The following is a 17,827-nucleotide window of genomic DNA, read 5'->3' on the forward strand; positions in this document are numbered from 1 at the left end:
TTTTGAGCTGTGATATGGCGAGATGGACTTTTCCGAGTGTTCAAACTGATAATCTTATTTCTTATGAATTAAATGTCATTTGAATAAGTTACAGCGATAATATGAGATTTAATGTGGATGATATAACAGTCATGTTGGGCTTTATATATATATATATAAAAATATATATACATACAATACATGTAAGTCATTATCATGATATACATACATGATTGTCATGGGGACCGCAAGGCTAACCCCCGCTCTTGCACGGAAAATGGCCTTAAAATGCCTGTTGTTGTTGTGTTGCGTATATATATATATATATATATATATATATATATAATTCCAGTAATCTCTGTGTGTGTGTGTGTGTGTGTGTGTGTGTGTGTGTGTGTGTGTGTGTGTGTGTATGTGTGTATGTCTGTGTGTTTGTCTGTGACCGCTGTTTCTCGACAACCACGGGTCCGATATACTTGAAACTTGCCAGGTATATTGCTGGGGACCCGAGGATGTGCCTTTTCAAGGTTTCATATTAATCGGACAAGTAGTTACCGAGCTATGTCCAAAAAACGATTCAACCAATCAGAGAGCAGCGAGCTATCACGTGTGCCGAACGTGCCGAACAGACTCTGCCTCGGACGGCACATTTGAGAGCGTATTCATTTATTTCACGTTGGCAAACTATGTTGGCGTTAAACTATGTTTTAAAACTAATTAAAACTAATTTGTGATTCTTTCGCTTTCCTGCGCGTTTGTGCACGCTATGGCGATTTCTTTACCAAACTCCGCAAGCCGTTCACTTTGGATCAAACCATTTCATGTAAATAGAGGGGGGGGGGGGGGGGGGATTGTCACCGTACTCGCAAGCCGTTCGCTTTGGACCAAACCATTTCATGTAAATAGAGGGGGGGGGGGGGGGGATTGTCACCGTACTCGCAAGCCGTTCGCTTTGGACCAAACCATTTCATGTAAATAGAGGGGGGGGATATAATTTTAGATATATATATAGTACGGGCATGCCCCTAGCCATTCAGCCATTCCTTGGTAGATTTACTGGTATGTTTAGGGTCATTGTCATGTTGCAAGGTCCACCTTCGGTTGAGCTTCAACTCTCCGACAGATGGCCTCACATTATCCTCAAGCACCCTCTGTTACAATGAAGAATTCATAGTGGATTCTATGATGGTGACCTGCCCAGGCCCTGATGCAGCAAAGCTGCCCCAAACCATAATATTTCCACCACCATGCTTTACAGTTGGTATCAGGTTCTTGTGGTCAAATGCTGTCTTTGGTTTTCGCCAAACATGTCTTCTGGTACTGTGGCCAAATAGCTCTACCTTTGACTCATCTGTCCAGAGCACATTGTTCCAGAAGTGCTGGTCTTTGCCTCGGTGTTCATTGGCAAACTTTAGTCTTGCCCTGATGTTCTTTCTGGACAGCAAAGGTTTCCTCCTGGCACACCTCCCATGTAGATCAAATTTGTGCAGCGTCTTTCTAATGGTAGACTCGTGCACTTTGACATCAACAGTGGCAAGAGCTACCTGTAGGTCCCATGATGACATTCTGGGGTTCTTAGAGACTTCTTCCAGCATCTTGCGGTCTGCTCTCGGGCTGAACTTGCTGGGGCGGCCTGGCCTGAACAAGTTGGCAGTTGTTTGGAATCTTCTCCACTTGTGGATGATCTTTCGGACAGTCGAATGATTGATTTCAAATTGTTTGGAGATCTTTTTAAATCCCTTCCCAAACTCGTAGGCATCTATAACCTTCTTTCTGAAGGCCTCGGAGAGCTCTTTTGATCTAGGCATGGTGACGCCGCACACGTCAACAACAAAGAGCAAACCAAACTAAATGTCTGAGGTTTAAATAAGACAGGTTCCTCCAAGATCCTCTCTAACGATGTTTTAATCATTTGCACCTGAGCTGGTGCACCTGATTGTAATTTTAGGTATTTGAAGTTGTGATAAATGTTGGGGTGTGTACTTACTTTTTCTACATGCGAAATTTGCATTTATGTTTATTTAAATTACTAGGGCATGCCCGTACTATATCTATATCTAAAATTATATCCCCCCCCTCTATTTACATGAAATGGTTTGGTTCAAAGCGAACGGCTTGCGAGTACGGTGACAATCCCCCCCCTCTATTTACATGAAATGGTTTGGTCCAAAGCGAACGGCTTGCGGAGTTTGGTAAAGAAATCGCCATAGCGTGCACAAACGCGCAGGAAAGCGAAAGAATCGCAAATTAGTTTTAATTAGTTTTAAAACATAGTTTAACGCCAACATAGCGGCAACATAGTTTGCCAACGTGAAATAAATGAATACGCTCTCAAATGTGCCGTCCGAGGCAGAGTCTGTTCGGCACGTTCGGCACACGTGATAACTCGCGCTGCTCTCTGATTGGTTGAATCGTTTTTTGGACATAGCTCGGTAACTACTTGTCCGATTAATATGAAACCTTGAAAAGGCACATCCTCGGGTCCCCAGCAATATACCTGGCAAGTTTCAAGTATATCGGACCTGTGGTTGTCGAGAAACAGCGGTCACAGACAAACACACAGACATACACACATACACACACACACACACACACACACACACACACACACACACAGAGATTACTGGAATTATAGATAGATACAATGGACTACAAAATGTAAATGTTTCATGATATTTGTTATGTTATAATCACCTTTATCTTTCAATATTGTTGAAATAAAGATGAAATAGCTGTATGATGAAATATGTTGAAAAAGTCAAAACTTTACATGGGGTGTACTTACTTTTTCACGTGACTGTATATATATATATATAATATATATTATATATATATATATAATATATATATATACTTATATATATACTTATATATATAATATATATATATAACTTATATATATATATATCTATATATCATATATATATATATATATATATATATATATATATATATATATATATATATATATATATATAATTATTATATATATATATATATATATATATATATATATATATATATATATATATATATAAATAAATATAAACACTACCGGTCAAAAGTTTTAGAACACCTCAAATTTTCCAGTTTTTATTGAAATTTAAGCAATTCAAGTCCAGTCAATAACCTAAAATGAAAGGCAATTAACAAAGGAAGAGAGACAGACCATTATAACCCTCAAAAGTGGAGGTCTTTCCTTTCGAGAAATTGCAAAGAATGCCAAGGTGTCAGTGAGTACAGTTTCCTACACCATAATAAGGCACTTGGAAACTGGAGGAAACTCTGACAAGAAGAGGTTTGGCAGACCCAAAGCCAAAGCCACAGCTTGTGTGATAGGTGGCTCACAGGACAAAAGCTTCAAGCACAGCTTAACACTGGTCGAAGTAAGCAAGACTCAGTTTCAGCTGTGAAGAGAAGACTTTGAGCTGCAGGTTTGACAGGTCGAGTGGCAGTAAGAAAGCCATTGCTAAGATGGCAAAATAAGAAAAAGAGGCTTGCCTGGGCCATGAAGCACCGTCAGTGGGCTACTGAAGACTGGAAGAAGGTCTTATGGACCGATGAATCAAAATTTGAAATCTTTGGTTCCTCACCCAGGGTTTTTGTACACTGTCGAGTAGGCGAAAGGATGGTTCCTCAGTGTGTGACACCAACTGTCAAACATGGAGGAGGAAGCGTGATGGTCTGGGGCTCTTTTGCTGGATCCAGAGTCGGCAACTTGCACAGAATGACTGGCACCCTAAACCAAAAGGGCTTCCACAGCATTTTGCAGTGCCATGCAATACCCTCTGGTATACACCTCGTTGGTTCATCCTACAGCAAGATAATGACCCTAAACACACCTCCAGGCTATGTCAAAACTACCTTCGAGGAAAAGAACAAGACGGTAGGCTTCAAATCATTGAATGGCCAGCACAGTCTCCAGACTTTTTTTTTTTATACACCTCGTTGGTCAGGGGTTCATCCTACAGCAAGATAATGACCCTAAACACACCTCCAGGCTATGTCAAAACTACCTTCGAGGAAAAGAACAAGACGGTAGGCTTCAAATCATTGAATGGCCAGCACAGTCTCCAGACTTAAACCCCATCGAGCTGGTTTGGGATGAACTGGACAGAAGGGTGAAATAAAGCAACCTACAAGTGCAACACATTTGTGGGAACTTCTGCAACAATGTTGGGAAGAACTTCCCGAACAATATTTGATTTCCATTGCAGAAAGAATGCCATGATTGTGTTCGGCAGTTATATCTGCAAAAGGTGGCTACTTTGCTGAGTCAAAATTTTAAATTAAATTTTGTTAAACAAAATGATTCTATGATGTCCACGCGTTCTAAATGCCCACGGGTCCTAAAATCCTGTTCTTCCACTCTTTCACTCCCTCTCTCTGTTCTCTTCACCCTCTCTTTTGCTCAAGGTCATCTGCCATCTGCTTGGAAATCTGCCAACATCACCGCTTTGCACAAGAAAGGTGCAAAAACAGATCCCAGCAACTACAGACCAATCAGCCTTCTCCCAATTATCAGCAAAGTCATGGAATCCATCATTGCTTCAGATATGAAATCTTTCCTCTTCTCCAATGGCTTGATCTCTGATCATCAATTTGGTTTCAGACCTGGTCACTCCACTCTGGACATGCTGCTTCTGCTTTCTCAACAATGGATGGAGGTCCTCAATGCCAAACAGGAAATTAGAGCTGTCTCCCTTGACATATCATGTGCCTTCGATACGGTCTGGCACCCCACTCTGCTCACCATACTCTCCTCTTTTGGTATCCATGGAAATCTCCACGCATGGATGGCGGACTTCCTCTCTAGTCGTAGTCAATGTGTGGCCCTGAATGGGTTTCTCTCATCCCCTCTTCCTGTTCAGGCTGGAGTTCCCCAAGGCAGTGTTCTGGGCCCTGTGCTTTTTGTGGTCTTCATCAATGATCTCTCTGACTCTCTTGAAAATCCTCTCTATCTCTTTGCTGATGACTCTACTCTCTGTCGCTCCATTCTTCATCCCTCAGATCGGCAGTCTGCAGCCTCCTCACTCTCTGCAGACCTGGACAAAATCACAGACTGGGCAAACAAGTGGAACATGTCTTTCAATCCTGACAAATCTCACACTCTTACGATGTCTCTCCGAAAAGACCGACTGGACAACCCTCCCATCCACTCTCTGAATAATCCTCTCCAAGAAGTTCTGTCACTCAAGCTATTGGGTCTCACTATCTGCCATGATCTTTCCTGGGAAAACCACATTTCAAATCTGGCCTCCAAAGCCAGTCGCCGACTGGGCATCCTCCATCGTGCGAAGTCCTTCCTTGGCACACCTGAGCTCCTCACCACATACAAGGCTTTCATCCGCAGCTCAATGGAATACTGCTCTCCCCTCTGGGCTGGTGCTCCTGCCTCACACCTAGCTCGTCTTTACGCTGTTGAAACCAAAACATTCAGAATCATTGGAATCTCCCACGATGAAGCTAACTCAAAGGGCCTCTCACTCACTCACCGCAGGCAGGTTGCTGGTCTTTCCATCTTCTACCGACTCCTCTCTGGCCCCTTGCCCCCCCCCCCCCCCCAGCTCTCTCTGGGCTCTGTTCCCCAAATATTCCTCCAGGTCGCACAAGATCTGCCTGCAACCCTCTTATGGTTAAACTGCCAAAATCAAGACTCTCTGCTCAACTTCACTCCTTCATTCCTCTTTTTTCCCGCCTCTGGAACAAACTCCCTCACTCTCTTCAATCCCACTCCACCCTCCAGGTCTTTAAAACAGCTGTTCACCACCATCTCTTATCTTCCCCCATCCAAAACCTTGATCTTTTCTATCCCGCTAATTTCACCCCAATTCCACTTTTTTGAAATACCAACTTCTGTCCTGGAAGTCCTTGGTGTCCTTGTGTTTTATACTTCTCCCACCCCCCCCCCCCCTTTCCACGCCTCCCCCCCCCCAAGCCCTCTCCCTCCCACACATCTCCCTGCTCTTAAATGTTGTGTGCTCTCAAGTGTTTGTGTGTTTCCCCTTCTCTTTTCTTCCGCTCCCTCTTTTTATATATTTTGTTTGTCTGGTTGATTTGTTTGTGAAGTAAATGTCAGCTCATTCACGAGCCTCGATTCAGTATACAAAAAAAAAAAAAAAAAAAAAATTCCTTTTTATCTCCAATTGTTTATTTGTTCTATGCTTAATTTCAGAGTACAATGAGACAATAAACTGTGTAAATTTCATTAAAACTGGAAAAATTGAGGTGTTCTAAAACTTTTGACCGGTAGTGTATATATCTATATACAGACTTGGCATTTAATATGGAATATATATTTTTTCTTGACTTGGGTTTACTTTCTGAACTCGGTATATCAATCTGGTGAGTTTCTTTTACACTTCGGTGATTTCTTTGTTAAAAGAACCATGTCAGTGATTGTCTGTCGCAGCAAGAAGTCAATAACAGGATTATATCACAGGTGGCGTGACAAAATGTACGGACAGGTACATTTGACGATTGGCTTCACAATCGGGTATATAAGGGTTGTTGCGTTCTGTATTAGTGGAAAGCAACTGCTGCACGTCTACAAAAGTTATTGCCGCTTCCCCTGGAGATGGTCCATCAACTCAACAATGCTGTTTGTCATTTAGTGGTGGCTTTACGAAATTCCGGCATGAAACAGCGTGCTATTGCTCGGCAGTATGGCATCACTCAAGGTCAGGTGTCAAAGATCCTGAAACGAAATGCTCAGAGGGGTGTCCCTTCTCCAATACCGAGGCCAAGACATCCCCACAGAACCACAAGGAGGGATGATCGCCAGCTGCACCGGTTAGTCCGCAATGGCCGTACCAAGTCAGCTAATCGGCTTAGGGCTGAGTGGCAGCAACTGACAAATGTGCCTGTATCCAGAAGGCTAGTCAACCAACGACTGGTTCAAGCAGGCTATCATGCCAGGCGTCCCCCTGAGAAAGCCACGTCTGACCAGACAACACCGCCAGCGCCGATTGCAGTGGGCCAGAGAGCACTGTCAATGGCAGCCAGGGCACTGGAATCACATGATCTTCAGTGAGGAGTCTAGATTTCTGGTCTATCGTCAAGATGGCCACGTCCGAGTGCACAGACAAGTGCATGAAGCCTACAACGAAGATTGTATAGTGCCAAGAGTCCAAGCTGGAGGTGGTGGGGTGACCGTTTGTGCTGCTTTTCATGCAGGGGGCAAAACTGACCTGGTTGTTCTGAATGGAAACCTGAACCAGTTCAAGCACAGGGCCATTCTGGAAGAAACATTGCTTCCATTTGTTCGTGCAGCCTTTCGAGGAAACTTTGTCTTCCAAGATTGCAATGCACGGCCTCATCATGCTCGCATGATCCAACACGTTCTTGCTGACCGTGGTGTAGAGCATATGGAGTGGCCTGCCATGTCCCCGGATATGAATCCGATAGAGAACTTGTGGGCAGAATTAACGTGTCAATTCGACAACTTGGACCAGCAGCCGACCTGTGTGCGTGAATTGCAGCAGGCTATTGTAACTGCATGGCAAGCGATTCCTGTCCAAACCTTGGCAAATCTCGTGAACAGCATAGCTCAATGTGTACATGCTCTCCTGAATGCTCGTAGGGGTTACACGAAGTACTGAACTGTAATTTTACTGTCCGTAATCCCAGTCGTAATTTAACTTTTGTTTAAAAATTTTTTGGCTAATGTGCAAAATAAAGAGATACATCTGGAAAACGCACAGAGGTTTAACACTGTACTGTCCGTGAATTGAGTTCGATATCAGTTTACATCACTTTCAAGGATCAATTTATTTGCTTCGGAATGTCAAATGTGGTTTTTGTTTCTTTTAAAGGTCACATTAACAAAATCTAGAATAGTTTCAACATAATTCCAATGAACTGTTGGTTCTAAGTCATCTTGAAAAGTAAGTTCACCCCCACAAAAAAAATATTCCATATTAAATGCCAAGTCTGTTTTCATATATATATAAAGGTGGGCGCGATTCGGCAAATTTTAAGTCCGCTTACCGCTTATCCGCTCCGCCAGCCCATGTAGTCCGATTCGCTTATCCGCCTCAACGGCCGAAAATCTTAATCCGCTTACCGGTTATCCGCTTATCCGCTTCGATTCGATTTTTTAAAAGCGCTTCGACGTTTTTAAAGCGATTTTTGACGTTTCTAAAGGGAATTTAATGCTTTTTAAGCCTAAATAGCCATAACAACTCGGCAGGCGTACGCCCACAGGGCCCTGTTGTGCTCGTTGTCTGTCTCCGAGGCGGGCTTCATGCAGCCAATGAAGGACCTGAATTATATATTATATCAATTTATTATAAATTGATATAATGAATGAAAACTCTTAACAATTTATATGTCTCATATAAATAATTTATATGAGACATATAAATTGTTGAAAGATATTTTTGAACAGTCAAAAAAACTTTAACATTGAATTTATAATTATTAACGTGCCTCCGATTGAATCCGATAAATTCCGATTAAATCGGATTTGAACGGACCGATTTATTCCGAAGTTATTAATATATTCTTACTTTAAGTTGACAAATGAAAATGAGTTTAATTAAAATATAAAATTACCTACCTATAGTCAAGGTCGAGACACTTCTTCTGGCTGAACTTCTCCTTGAAGGTCTCCTCGATGCTGGCCTGCCTCCTGGCGCCGGCCATGTCCTGGAAGGACTTGTGGCGGCCGCGTCTGCTGCCGCCGTCGAGGGCCGCCTTGAGGTCGTTGTGCTGGGCATCGTGGTACCTCTGGTAGTGCACCTTCAAGTTTGAACTTGATCCGGGCTGGGCTTTGAGTGTCTTTGAGCACTTGGTGCACGTGGCCTTGCTGTCCACGACCTTGAAGAAGGGGGCGATGTGCCTCCACTTCTGGCTGAGGCTGGAATTGTCTGTGTCCATTGTCACGTTGATCTCAGCCGACTCGATTGAGTCCAGCGACATCCTGCTCTCGCTGCGCGTGAGCTGAGGGGTCAGGGCGCAGATCTCGTGACTGTCCTCCACGTCCCCCATCATGTTGACCGCCGGGTTGTGGATGTCGCTGTGCTGGGACTGCTGGTTTGCGTCGCTCGTGTGCCTGTCCCTGGCACTGCCGCTGGGCTGGAGAGTCAGAAATCTCTCCATCTTGACGTTATTGCCGCTCTAGCGTCCAATAAAATATTCAGTTTTCACTTATTATTCACTTAAATAAATATTCACAATTCTAGAGTAACGGCTCAGGCTAACAGCTGATTTGGCGAATCGCGATGCGCTTTAATTTTTCGGTAGTCCGCTTACGCTTATCCGCTTCGGTTTCCGGGGGTTGTTCCGATTCGCTTATCCGCTTCGAAAACGTTAGTCCGCTGCAGCGGATAAGCGGACTTTCGAAGTGGACCGCCCACCTTTGCTTTTTAAGCCTAAATAGCCATAACAACTCGGCAGGCGTATGCCCACAGGGCCCTGTTGTGCTCGTTGTCTGTCTCCGAGGCGGGCTTCATGCAGCCAATGAAGGACCTGAATTATATATTATATCAATTTATTATAAATTGATATAATGAATGAAAACTCTTAACAATTTATATGTCTCATATAAATAATTTATATGAGACATATAAATTGTTGAAAGATATTTTTGAACAGTCAAAAAAACTTTAACATTGAATTTATAATTATTAACGTGCCTCCGATTGAATCCGATAAATTCCGATTAAATCGGATTTGAACGGACCGATTTATTCCGGTTATTAATACTAGGGCGTGCCCGTACGTGGGTGCAAAAAAACATGCGTGCAAACAACAACAACAAAAAAAAACTTTGAAACCACGTGGCAGTAACGACCACAGAACCCCCCCCCCTCTATTTACATGAAATGGTTTGGTCCATTCGCAAAGCCAAAGCGAACGGCTTGCGAGTACGGTAGAACCCCCCCCCCCCTCTATTTACATGAAATGGTTTGGTCCATTCGCAAAGCCAAAGCGAACGGCGAACGGCTAAATCGCCATAGCTCGGTAACTACTTCTCCGATTAATATGAAACCTTGAAAAGGCACATCCTCAGGTCCCCAGCAATATACCTGGCAAGTTTCAAGTATATCGGACCCGTGGTTGTCGAGAAACAGCGGTCACAGACAAACAAACACACAGACACACACACAGACACACACACAGACACACACACAGACACACACACACACAGAGATTACTGGAATTATAGATAGATATTCTTACTTTAAGTTGACAAATGAAAATGAGTTTAATTAAAATATAAAATTACCTACCTATAGTCAAGGTCGAGACACTTCTTCTGGCTGAACTTCTCCTTGAAGGTATCCTCGATGCTGGCCTGCCTCCTGGCGCCGGCCATGTCCTGGAAGGACTTGTGGCGGCCGCGTCTGCTGCCACCGTCGAGGGCCGCCTTGAGGTCGTTGTGCTGGGCATCGTGGTACCTCTGGTAGTGCACCTTCAAGTTTGAACTTGATCCGGGCTGGGCTTTGAGTGTCTTTGAGCACTTGGTGCACGTGGCCTTGCTGTCCACGACCTTGAAGAAGGGGGCGATGTGCCTCCACTTCTGGCTGAGGCTGGAATTGTCTGTGTCCATTGTCACGTTGATCTCAGCCGACTCGATTGAGTCCAGCGACATCCTGCTCTCGCTGCGCGTGAGCTGAGGGGTCAGGGCGCAGATCTCCTGACTGTCGTCCACGTCCCCCATCATGTTGACCGCCGGGTTGTGGATGTCGCTGTGCTGGGACTGCTGGTTTGCGTCGCTCGTGTGCCTGTCCCTGGCACTGCCGCTGGGCTGGAGAGTCAGAAATCTCTCCATCTTGACGTTATTGCCGCTCTAGCGTCCAATAAAATATTCAGTTTTCACTTATTATTCACTTAAATAAATATTCACAATTCTAGAGTAACGGCTCAGGCTAACAGCTGATTTGGCGAATCGCGATGCGCTTTAATTTTTCGGTAGTCCGCTTACGCTTATCCGCTTCGGTTTCCGGGGGTTGTTCCGATTCGCTTATCCGCTTCGAAAACGTTAGTCCGCTGCAGCGGATAAGCGGACTTTCGAAGTGGACCGCCCACCTTTGATTTTTAAGCCTAAATAGCCATAACAACTCGGCAGGCGTACGCCCACAGGGCCCTGTTGTGCTCGTTGTCTGTCTCCGAGGCGGGCTTCATGCAGCCAATGAAGGACCTGAATTATATATTATATCAATTTATTATAAATTGATATAATGAATGAAAACTTCTTAACAATTTATATGTCTCATATAAATAATTTATATGAGACATATAAATTGTTGAAAGATATTTTTGAACAGTCAAAAAAACTTTAACATTGAATTTATAATTATTAACGTGCCTCCGATTGAATCCGATAAATTCCGATTAAATCGGATTTGAACGGACCGATTTATTCGGTTATTAATACTAGGGCGTGCCCGTACGTGGGTGCAAAACAAACATGCGTGCAAACAACACAACAACAAAAAAAACTTTGAAAATCACGTGGCAGTAACGACCACAGAAACCCCCCCCCTCTATTTACATGAAATGGTTTGGTCCATTCGCAAAGCCAAAGCGAACGGCTTGCGAGTACGGTAGAACCCCCCCCCCCCCTCTATTTACATGAAATGGTTTGGTCCATTCGCAAAGCCAAAGCGAACGGCGAACGGCTAAATCGCCATAGCTCGGTAACTACTTCTCCGATTAATATGAAACCTTGAAAAGGCACATCCTCAGGTCCCCAGCAATATACCTGGCAAGTTTCAAGTATATCGGACCCGTGGTTGTCGAGAAACAGCGGTCACAGACAAACAAACACACAGACACACACACAGACACACACACAGACACACACACAGACACACACACACACAGAGATTACTGGAATTATAGATAGATATTCTTACTTTAAGTTGACAAATGAAAATGAGTTTAATTAAAATATAAAATTACCTACCTATAGTCAAGGTCGAGACACTTCTTCTGGCTGAACTTCTCCTTGAAGGTCTCCTCGATGCTGGCCTGCCTCCTGGCGCCGGCCATGTCCTGGAAGGACTTGTGGCGGCCGCGTCTGCTGCCGCCGTCGAGGGCCGCCTTGAGGTCGTTGTGCTGGGCATCGTGGTACCTCTGGTAGTGCACCTTCAAGTTTGAACTTGATCCGGGCTGGGCTTTGAGTGTCTTTGAGCACTTGGTGCACGTGGCCTTGCTGTCCACGACCTTGAAGAAGGGGGCGATGTGCCTCCACTTCTGGCTGAGGCTGGAATCTGTCTGTGTCCATTGTCACGTTGATCTCAGCCGACTCGATTGAGTCCAGCGACATCCTGCTCTCGCTGCGCGTGAGCTGAGGGGTCAGGGCGCAGATCTCCTGACTGTCGTCCACCTCCCCCATCATGTTGACCGCCGGGTTGTGGATGTCGCTGTGCTGGGACTGCTGGTTTGCGTCGCTCGTGTGCCTGTCCCTGGCACTGCCGCTGGGCTGGAGAGTCAGAAATCTCTCCATCTTGACGTTATTGCCGCTCTAGCGTCCAATAAAATATTCAGTTTTCACTTATTATTCACTTAAATAAATATTCACAATTCTAGAGTAACGGCTCAGGCTAACAGCTGATTTGGCGAATCGCGATGCGCTTTAATTTTTCGGTAGTCCGCTTACGCTTATCCGCTTCGGTTTCCGGGGGTTGTTCCGATTCGCTTATCCGCTTCGAAAACGTTAGTCCGCTGCAGCGGATAAGCGGATAAGCGGACTTTCAAAAGTGGACCGCCCACCTTGTGTGTGTATATATATATATATATATATATATATATATATATATATATATATATAATATATATATATATATATATATATATATATATATATATATAGTTACGGACCGCGGATAAGATGTTGTTTTGCCGAGCGGATAGCACCGCCGGCCCTAACAGTTACCCCGACTAACCCGATTCCTGAATGTTGGCCGAATTGCGCCACGGATATTCAATGGGGAAAAGACTAAAGCGAAGGATGTGAAGAAGAAGAAAGACAAAGGGTAAGGAATAGCTAATATAATTTATTTACTATTTACAAGACCAAAAAAACCAAGGAGAAGGAAAGATAATAAAATAATTTACAGAAGAACTCAGAGACACAGTGCAATGCCAGCTTACCTACAGTCTTAATTAATACCCTGGGACAGAACAAACAAAAGACAGACTCACGTGGGGAATGATGACAGGAATGGCAGGAGGTGGATGGCTGGAGGGGAGGAAGGTCCAGCTGGAACCGCAGCATGGTCGGGTCGGGGTATGAGCAGCCGCCGCCATCTCTTGATCGGCGCATTTAGCAGCCGCCGTTCCTTCGCGGCTCCGCTCGAAACTGCGCGTCAAGGCCCCGAAGCTGCTGGGGCTGAAGCTGCAGTGGCTGAAACTGCTGTGGCTGAAGCTGCGGTGGCTGAAACTGCTGTGGCTGAAGCTGCGGTGGCTGAAACTGCTGTGGCTGAAGCTGCGGTGGCTGAAGCTGCGGTGGCTGAAGCTGCGGTGGCTGAAGCTGCTCTTTCAGGGATCCCTTACTCAACTCTCCTCAACTCAACTCTTCTCTGGGGGCGTCGGGGGCCGCGGGTTATATAGGCCACACCCTCGAACCTTCGCGAACCTCCCCGAGCGTTCTCTCTCCGCCCTCTCAAGCCAAACCCCCTTGTACTTGGTTGGTTGTTCGGGGCTGGCTCACTCCTCCCCTCTATGACGAGGTGGAGACACGCCTTTCTTCTCCGAGATTACCTCGGTGTGATGGCGGCAAATGTAGTTGGCCAGTATAAGTTTTGGGAATGGGGAATGAAAGGGGATCTATCTATTTCACTTGGTGCAATGGAGTATTTCAAATAATGGAAGACACAGCTTTGCACTAATACACATAATAAGGATATAACTGTCAACAAAGATATATCGTGTCCTGCATGTATGTTTTATGGACTAACTACGGGAACACCCTTTGACCTTTATACAACCACAAACGGAGGGAGGAGGGGCGATATTTTACAACAACCTTTTACAACAACATTTTACCACAACAATAAAATAAAAAAAACATTCTCATATCAACAACACTGCACCCTCCTCCCCTTAGGCACGTCCCGGGCCTATAACTTAACTTTTAGTGTGGCACGTAGGTGTAGTTCCCTCTACATTTAACCTGACCCTGAGTGCGACAGTTTTAAAACATAAATAAATATGTCCCGCTGCTCCATTGCACCCTACCTAACAGACTCACACCCACAGCTAACCGAATTGCGGACTTGGTCTTCAAACTAAAACACTTACGGTGGGGGCGCATTATTTACAATGACGTTACTTTATTTACAAAATGCAACCCAGGACCTGTGATTGTTCTTTCTGGGGGGGGGGGGGGGGGGGGGACAGTCTGCTCTGCATCGACGCACCATGAAAGCACCCAAAACGCACCAATACACCCTCAAGCACCAATCGGTGCACAGTCATCACTGTTCATGAAAATAAAAACAACAAACAAACCCTAAACCCTGCTGGTGGTCTCTTGCTCTTCGGCTCCCTCTGCTGGCTATTACTATCTTTCAAGTGTTGTCATCTTCTTTGCTGGCGGCCTATTTGCAATAATAAAATGCACCCAACGTGTCTATTGTTATTTATTTATGGCCCACAGGGCCGACTAGTGTGGTTCACCTGTGGGGCATCGGTGCCCTGTGGCCAAGGTCCGCCAGCAAGATCTCGGGCCTTCATGGCCGGTTCCAGCAGAGGGGCCATGCCCCAACCCATGGGGTCCATCAGTGGTGCTCAGCCACAGACATGTGGTCCATAAGGTGGTGCATCGATGCAGACAGCTGTGGTTGCGAGAGGTTCGGGCGCACAATGGCCGTCGGCCGACTCACGCACGCTCCCCTCGGCGCCCAGTGGCACACAGGTCCTCATGTGGGAGACAAAAGGGGGAAAAGACAGATGAGCGAGGGGTAAGGTCACAAGGGTACACATCAATCAAGGCAATGCAAGGCGAAGTGCGTACGGAGAACGAAGTGAGAAAGCTCGTCCCTACCGTACGTCACCCCCCCTGTCACCTACGCTACCCTTGCCCTTACCCCATATTTACAAAATCTACACATTTACAAATTCGTCGCTAATGTCACGTCTTCCCCATATTTCCCCGATACCAAATTCGTCTCCACAATCCCTCTATCCAAAATTTGCCATCACCCAATTCATCATCAATCCTCATAAGGAGGAAGAGATGGAACAACAAAGCACAATGTCACACCCACGTCATGATGCGTCTCACATTCCAAACAACTGCACAATAAAAATAATAAAACATAGCATGGTGTGGAGGTACGTCATCCCAGGTGAGTGGATGTAGATGGTGCAAGGAGATTTTCATCCTAACTATCCTCTAAATGACATTAACACACTTTACACTACCCGGGGTCTTTCCCTGCCAATCCATTGGCCAACTTACACTATGGGTTCTAAAAACCAATTCCCATTGACCAAACTGTGGTGCTTCTCAAATTTGGGGTCTCACTCCCCCGATTCATCTCCCTGTGCCCTTGCACAATTTCCGGGCTGGGGCGTGTAGCTCTCCCAGCAGGCCTACCCACCTGCACACCTCCACCACTGCAGTTGCCACCCGAGCTTACCTAGCTCCTCACCCTAACCTATCTAACTGGGGAAGGCCCCTCCTGGCTCTGTCACCCCTTGGTGCCCTCTGGCACTGGGCTACCCGGGTCCGTCCTCCGGATCCTCGGGCCCCATCCACAACAACTCTACCGGCTCCCAGAGCCCACCTGCGGCCTCACCTGGCCGACATCCTCACAGTGGTGGAGTGCCCAAACCAACTACACACACTAACAGGCTACACGCCCAGCCATTTCCACGTCACTAATGCACCCATCCAAATACCATTCTTTCACCACGCACCACAGATGCCAATATCCAACCACAATTTACCTGTACCCTCTACCTAACACTTACACTACCCTCCCCGGGTATTCGTGATGGGGTCCATCCTCCTTTCCCCCATCCACACCTTCGCACCATCCACTCCACTCCACAGTTTCCACCATACTCACTCCATGACCATCCATTCCAATACTCCATATATTCCACACTCCATGTATTCCACACAACCATTCTCCATACACCTGTCGTTGCACACCTGTGCAATCACACCTGGTGCCACCTGCACCCTCCTTCCTTCCAGGACCATTTGGTCAGCACAACTCACATCACTATCACTCACTCATACACTGCTCCATCCACCTGTTCAGTTGCACACCTGTGCAATCACACCTTTTAACCATACACACGGCATCATCTAATCTACCTGTTGCCCTGCTAACTTAGTGCTCCCCGTCTTCCCTTTAAACTAAGCACATACCACGTCATTATACTAATCACTAACTAAGCATAACATAACTAAGCATACTAATCTACCTGCATCCCCACTACAGGTATCATTGTCACTACCTAACCTTAACGTTACCTAAGGTCATCTTCTAGGTCCCTACACACTATATCCTAACCCTCCCGGGCTAGTTTTCACTGCCATAAACCCCATAAATCTAGTACTCCTTTGCCCCCGCTGTGAGAGATGGCAGAGTTGCCATCCCACCACATCGGGCATCTTCCACTACCAATTTTGCACATCAAATTTCAACCAATCAAAAATTTGCCAATCACTCTACCAATCATCTGCCATTCATCACTCTGCCAATCCTTTGCCAATCATCAAATTTTGTTTTTCTAATTTCGGGGCCAAAACACTATCCTCATCATCACAGTCTACTCACTAGTGCCTCTCGGTGCGCCAATTCATCTCTAAAGCTCGGCTTCGTAAAGCCGAGCAATGAATGCGGGTTGTTTGGTGCCGGCGGCTGGATGCGTCCGGCACTCGGTGCAGGGAAGGAGGTTTACCCGGGCCGAGAGCCCACGCACCACCTCGGCACGGAGCCATCCAATGGCCCGATCTCGACCTGCCGGAACGCCTCAACAAAAAGGGGTCGCCATGACGACCCTTCCTATCGGGCTGCCCGCTCCGCCTAGTGGAGCACGGACGCGGCCGTTCAAAGCGCGGCCCGGCGTGGATCTCGCACGGCGGTTCTTTCGAAACTGCCGCGGATCCCCGCGGCACGCAAAGCTGCCCAGTTCGCACCGAAGGCCCGATTCGGCTATACGTCGCTCTAACCGCTAACCCGGTTAGCGTCGATGCTCCCTTCGCATGCTTACACCCCGCAGCCCGTTCCTTGCTCATACATCCAGCCATCTCCATGCTCTTTGTCATTGCACCTTCCCTGACACACCCAGGTACACTCATTCCGCTTACAGACTTTGTCACACACCTGACCACCGCACACCTTTGCACACACTCGTCGTTCGCACACCTCACCAACACACCTCTTCGCGCCCCCTCCTCGGTCACCTCCTCTGTGACAACCACAGGTGTGCTCTCACTTGCACAGCCAATCACGTGCCTCACTACCAATTCCAGTGTGCATTCCCATACGCGCTCTACCATTCCAGGTGTGCATCCTTCCATTCCAGGTGTACATCCTCTCTCACCTGCCACAACCAACTCATGCTCCGTGTCACTCTCACTACTTTCACCACCACTCTTGACAGCGCACTCTTTCCTCATGCACTCCTCTGTTACACACCTTTCTTGCACATCCTCTTGCGCACACTCTCCCGTTACACCCTCCGTAACACTCACCACAGGTGTGCATTCTCCCTTACTCTTGACAGCGCACGCTTTCCTCATGCACCCGTCCGTTACACACCTTTCTCGCGCATCCTCTTGCGCACACTCTCCCGTTACACCCTCCGTAACACTCACCACAGGTGTGCATTCTCCCTTACTTTTGAGAGCGCACTCTTTCCTCATGCACCCGTC

At 46.3% G+C, this 17,827-nt stretch overlaps 1 protein-coding gene across 1 annotated transcript in view; it reads left to right on the plus strand.

Moving 5' to 3' along the window:
* Positions 1-17,827, plus strand: part of LOC137430738 (ankyrin repeat and BTB/POZ domain-containing protein 2-like) — a 99,794-nt gene that overhangs the window by 1,572 nt on the left and 80,395 nt on the right. The gene's annotated exons all lie outside the window — the stretch shown is intronic.

The sequence above is a fragment of the Myxine glutinosa genome, chromosome 7, assembly GCF_964187855.1.
Source record: "Myxine glutinosa chromosome 7, kmMyxGlut1.1, whole genome shotgun sequence".
Lineage (NCBI taxonomy): Eukaryota > Metazoa > Chordata > Myxini > Myxiniformes > Myxinidae > Myxine > Myxine glutinosa.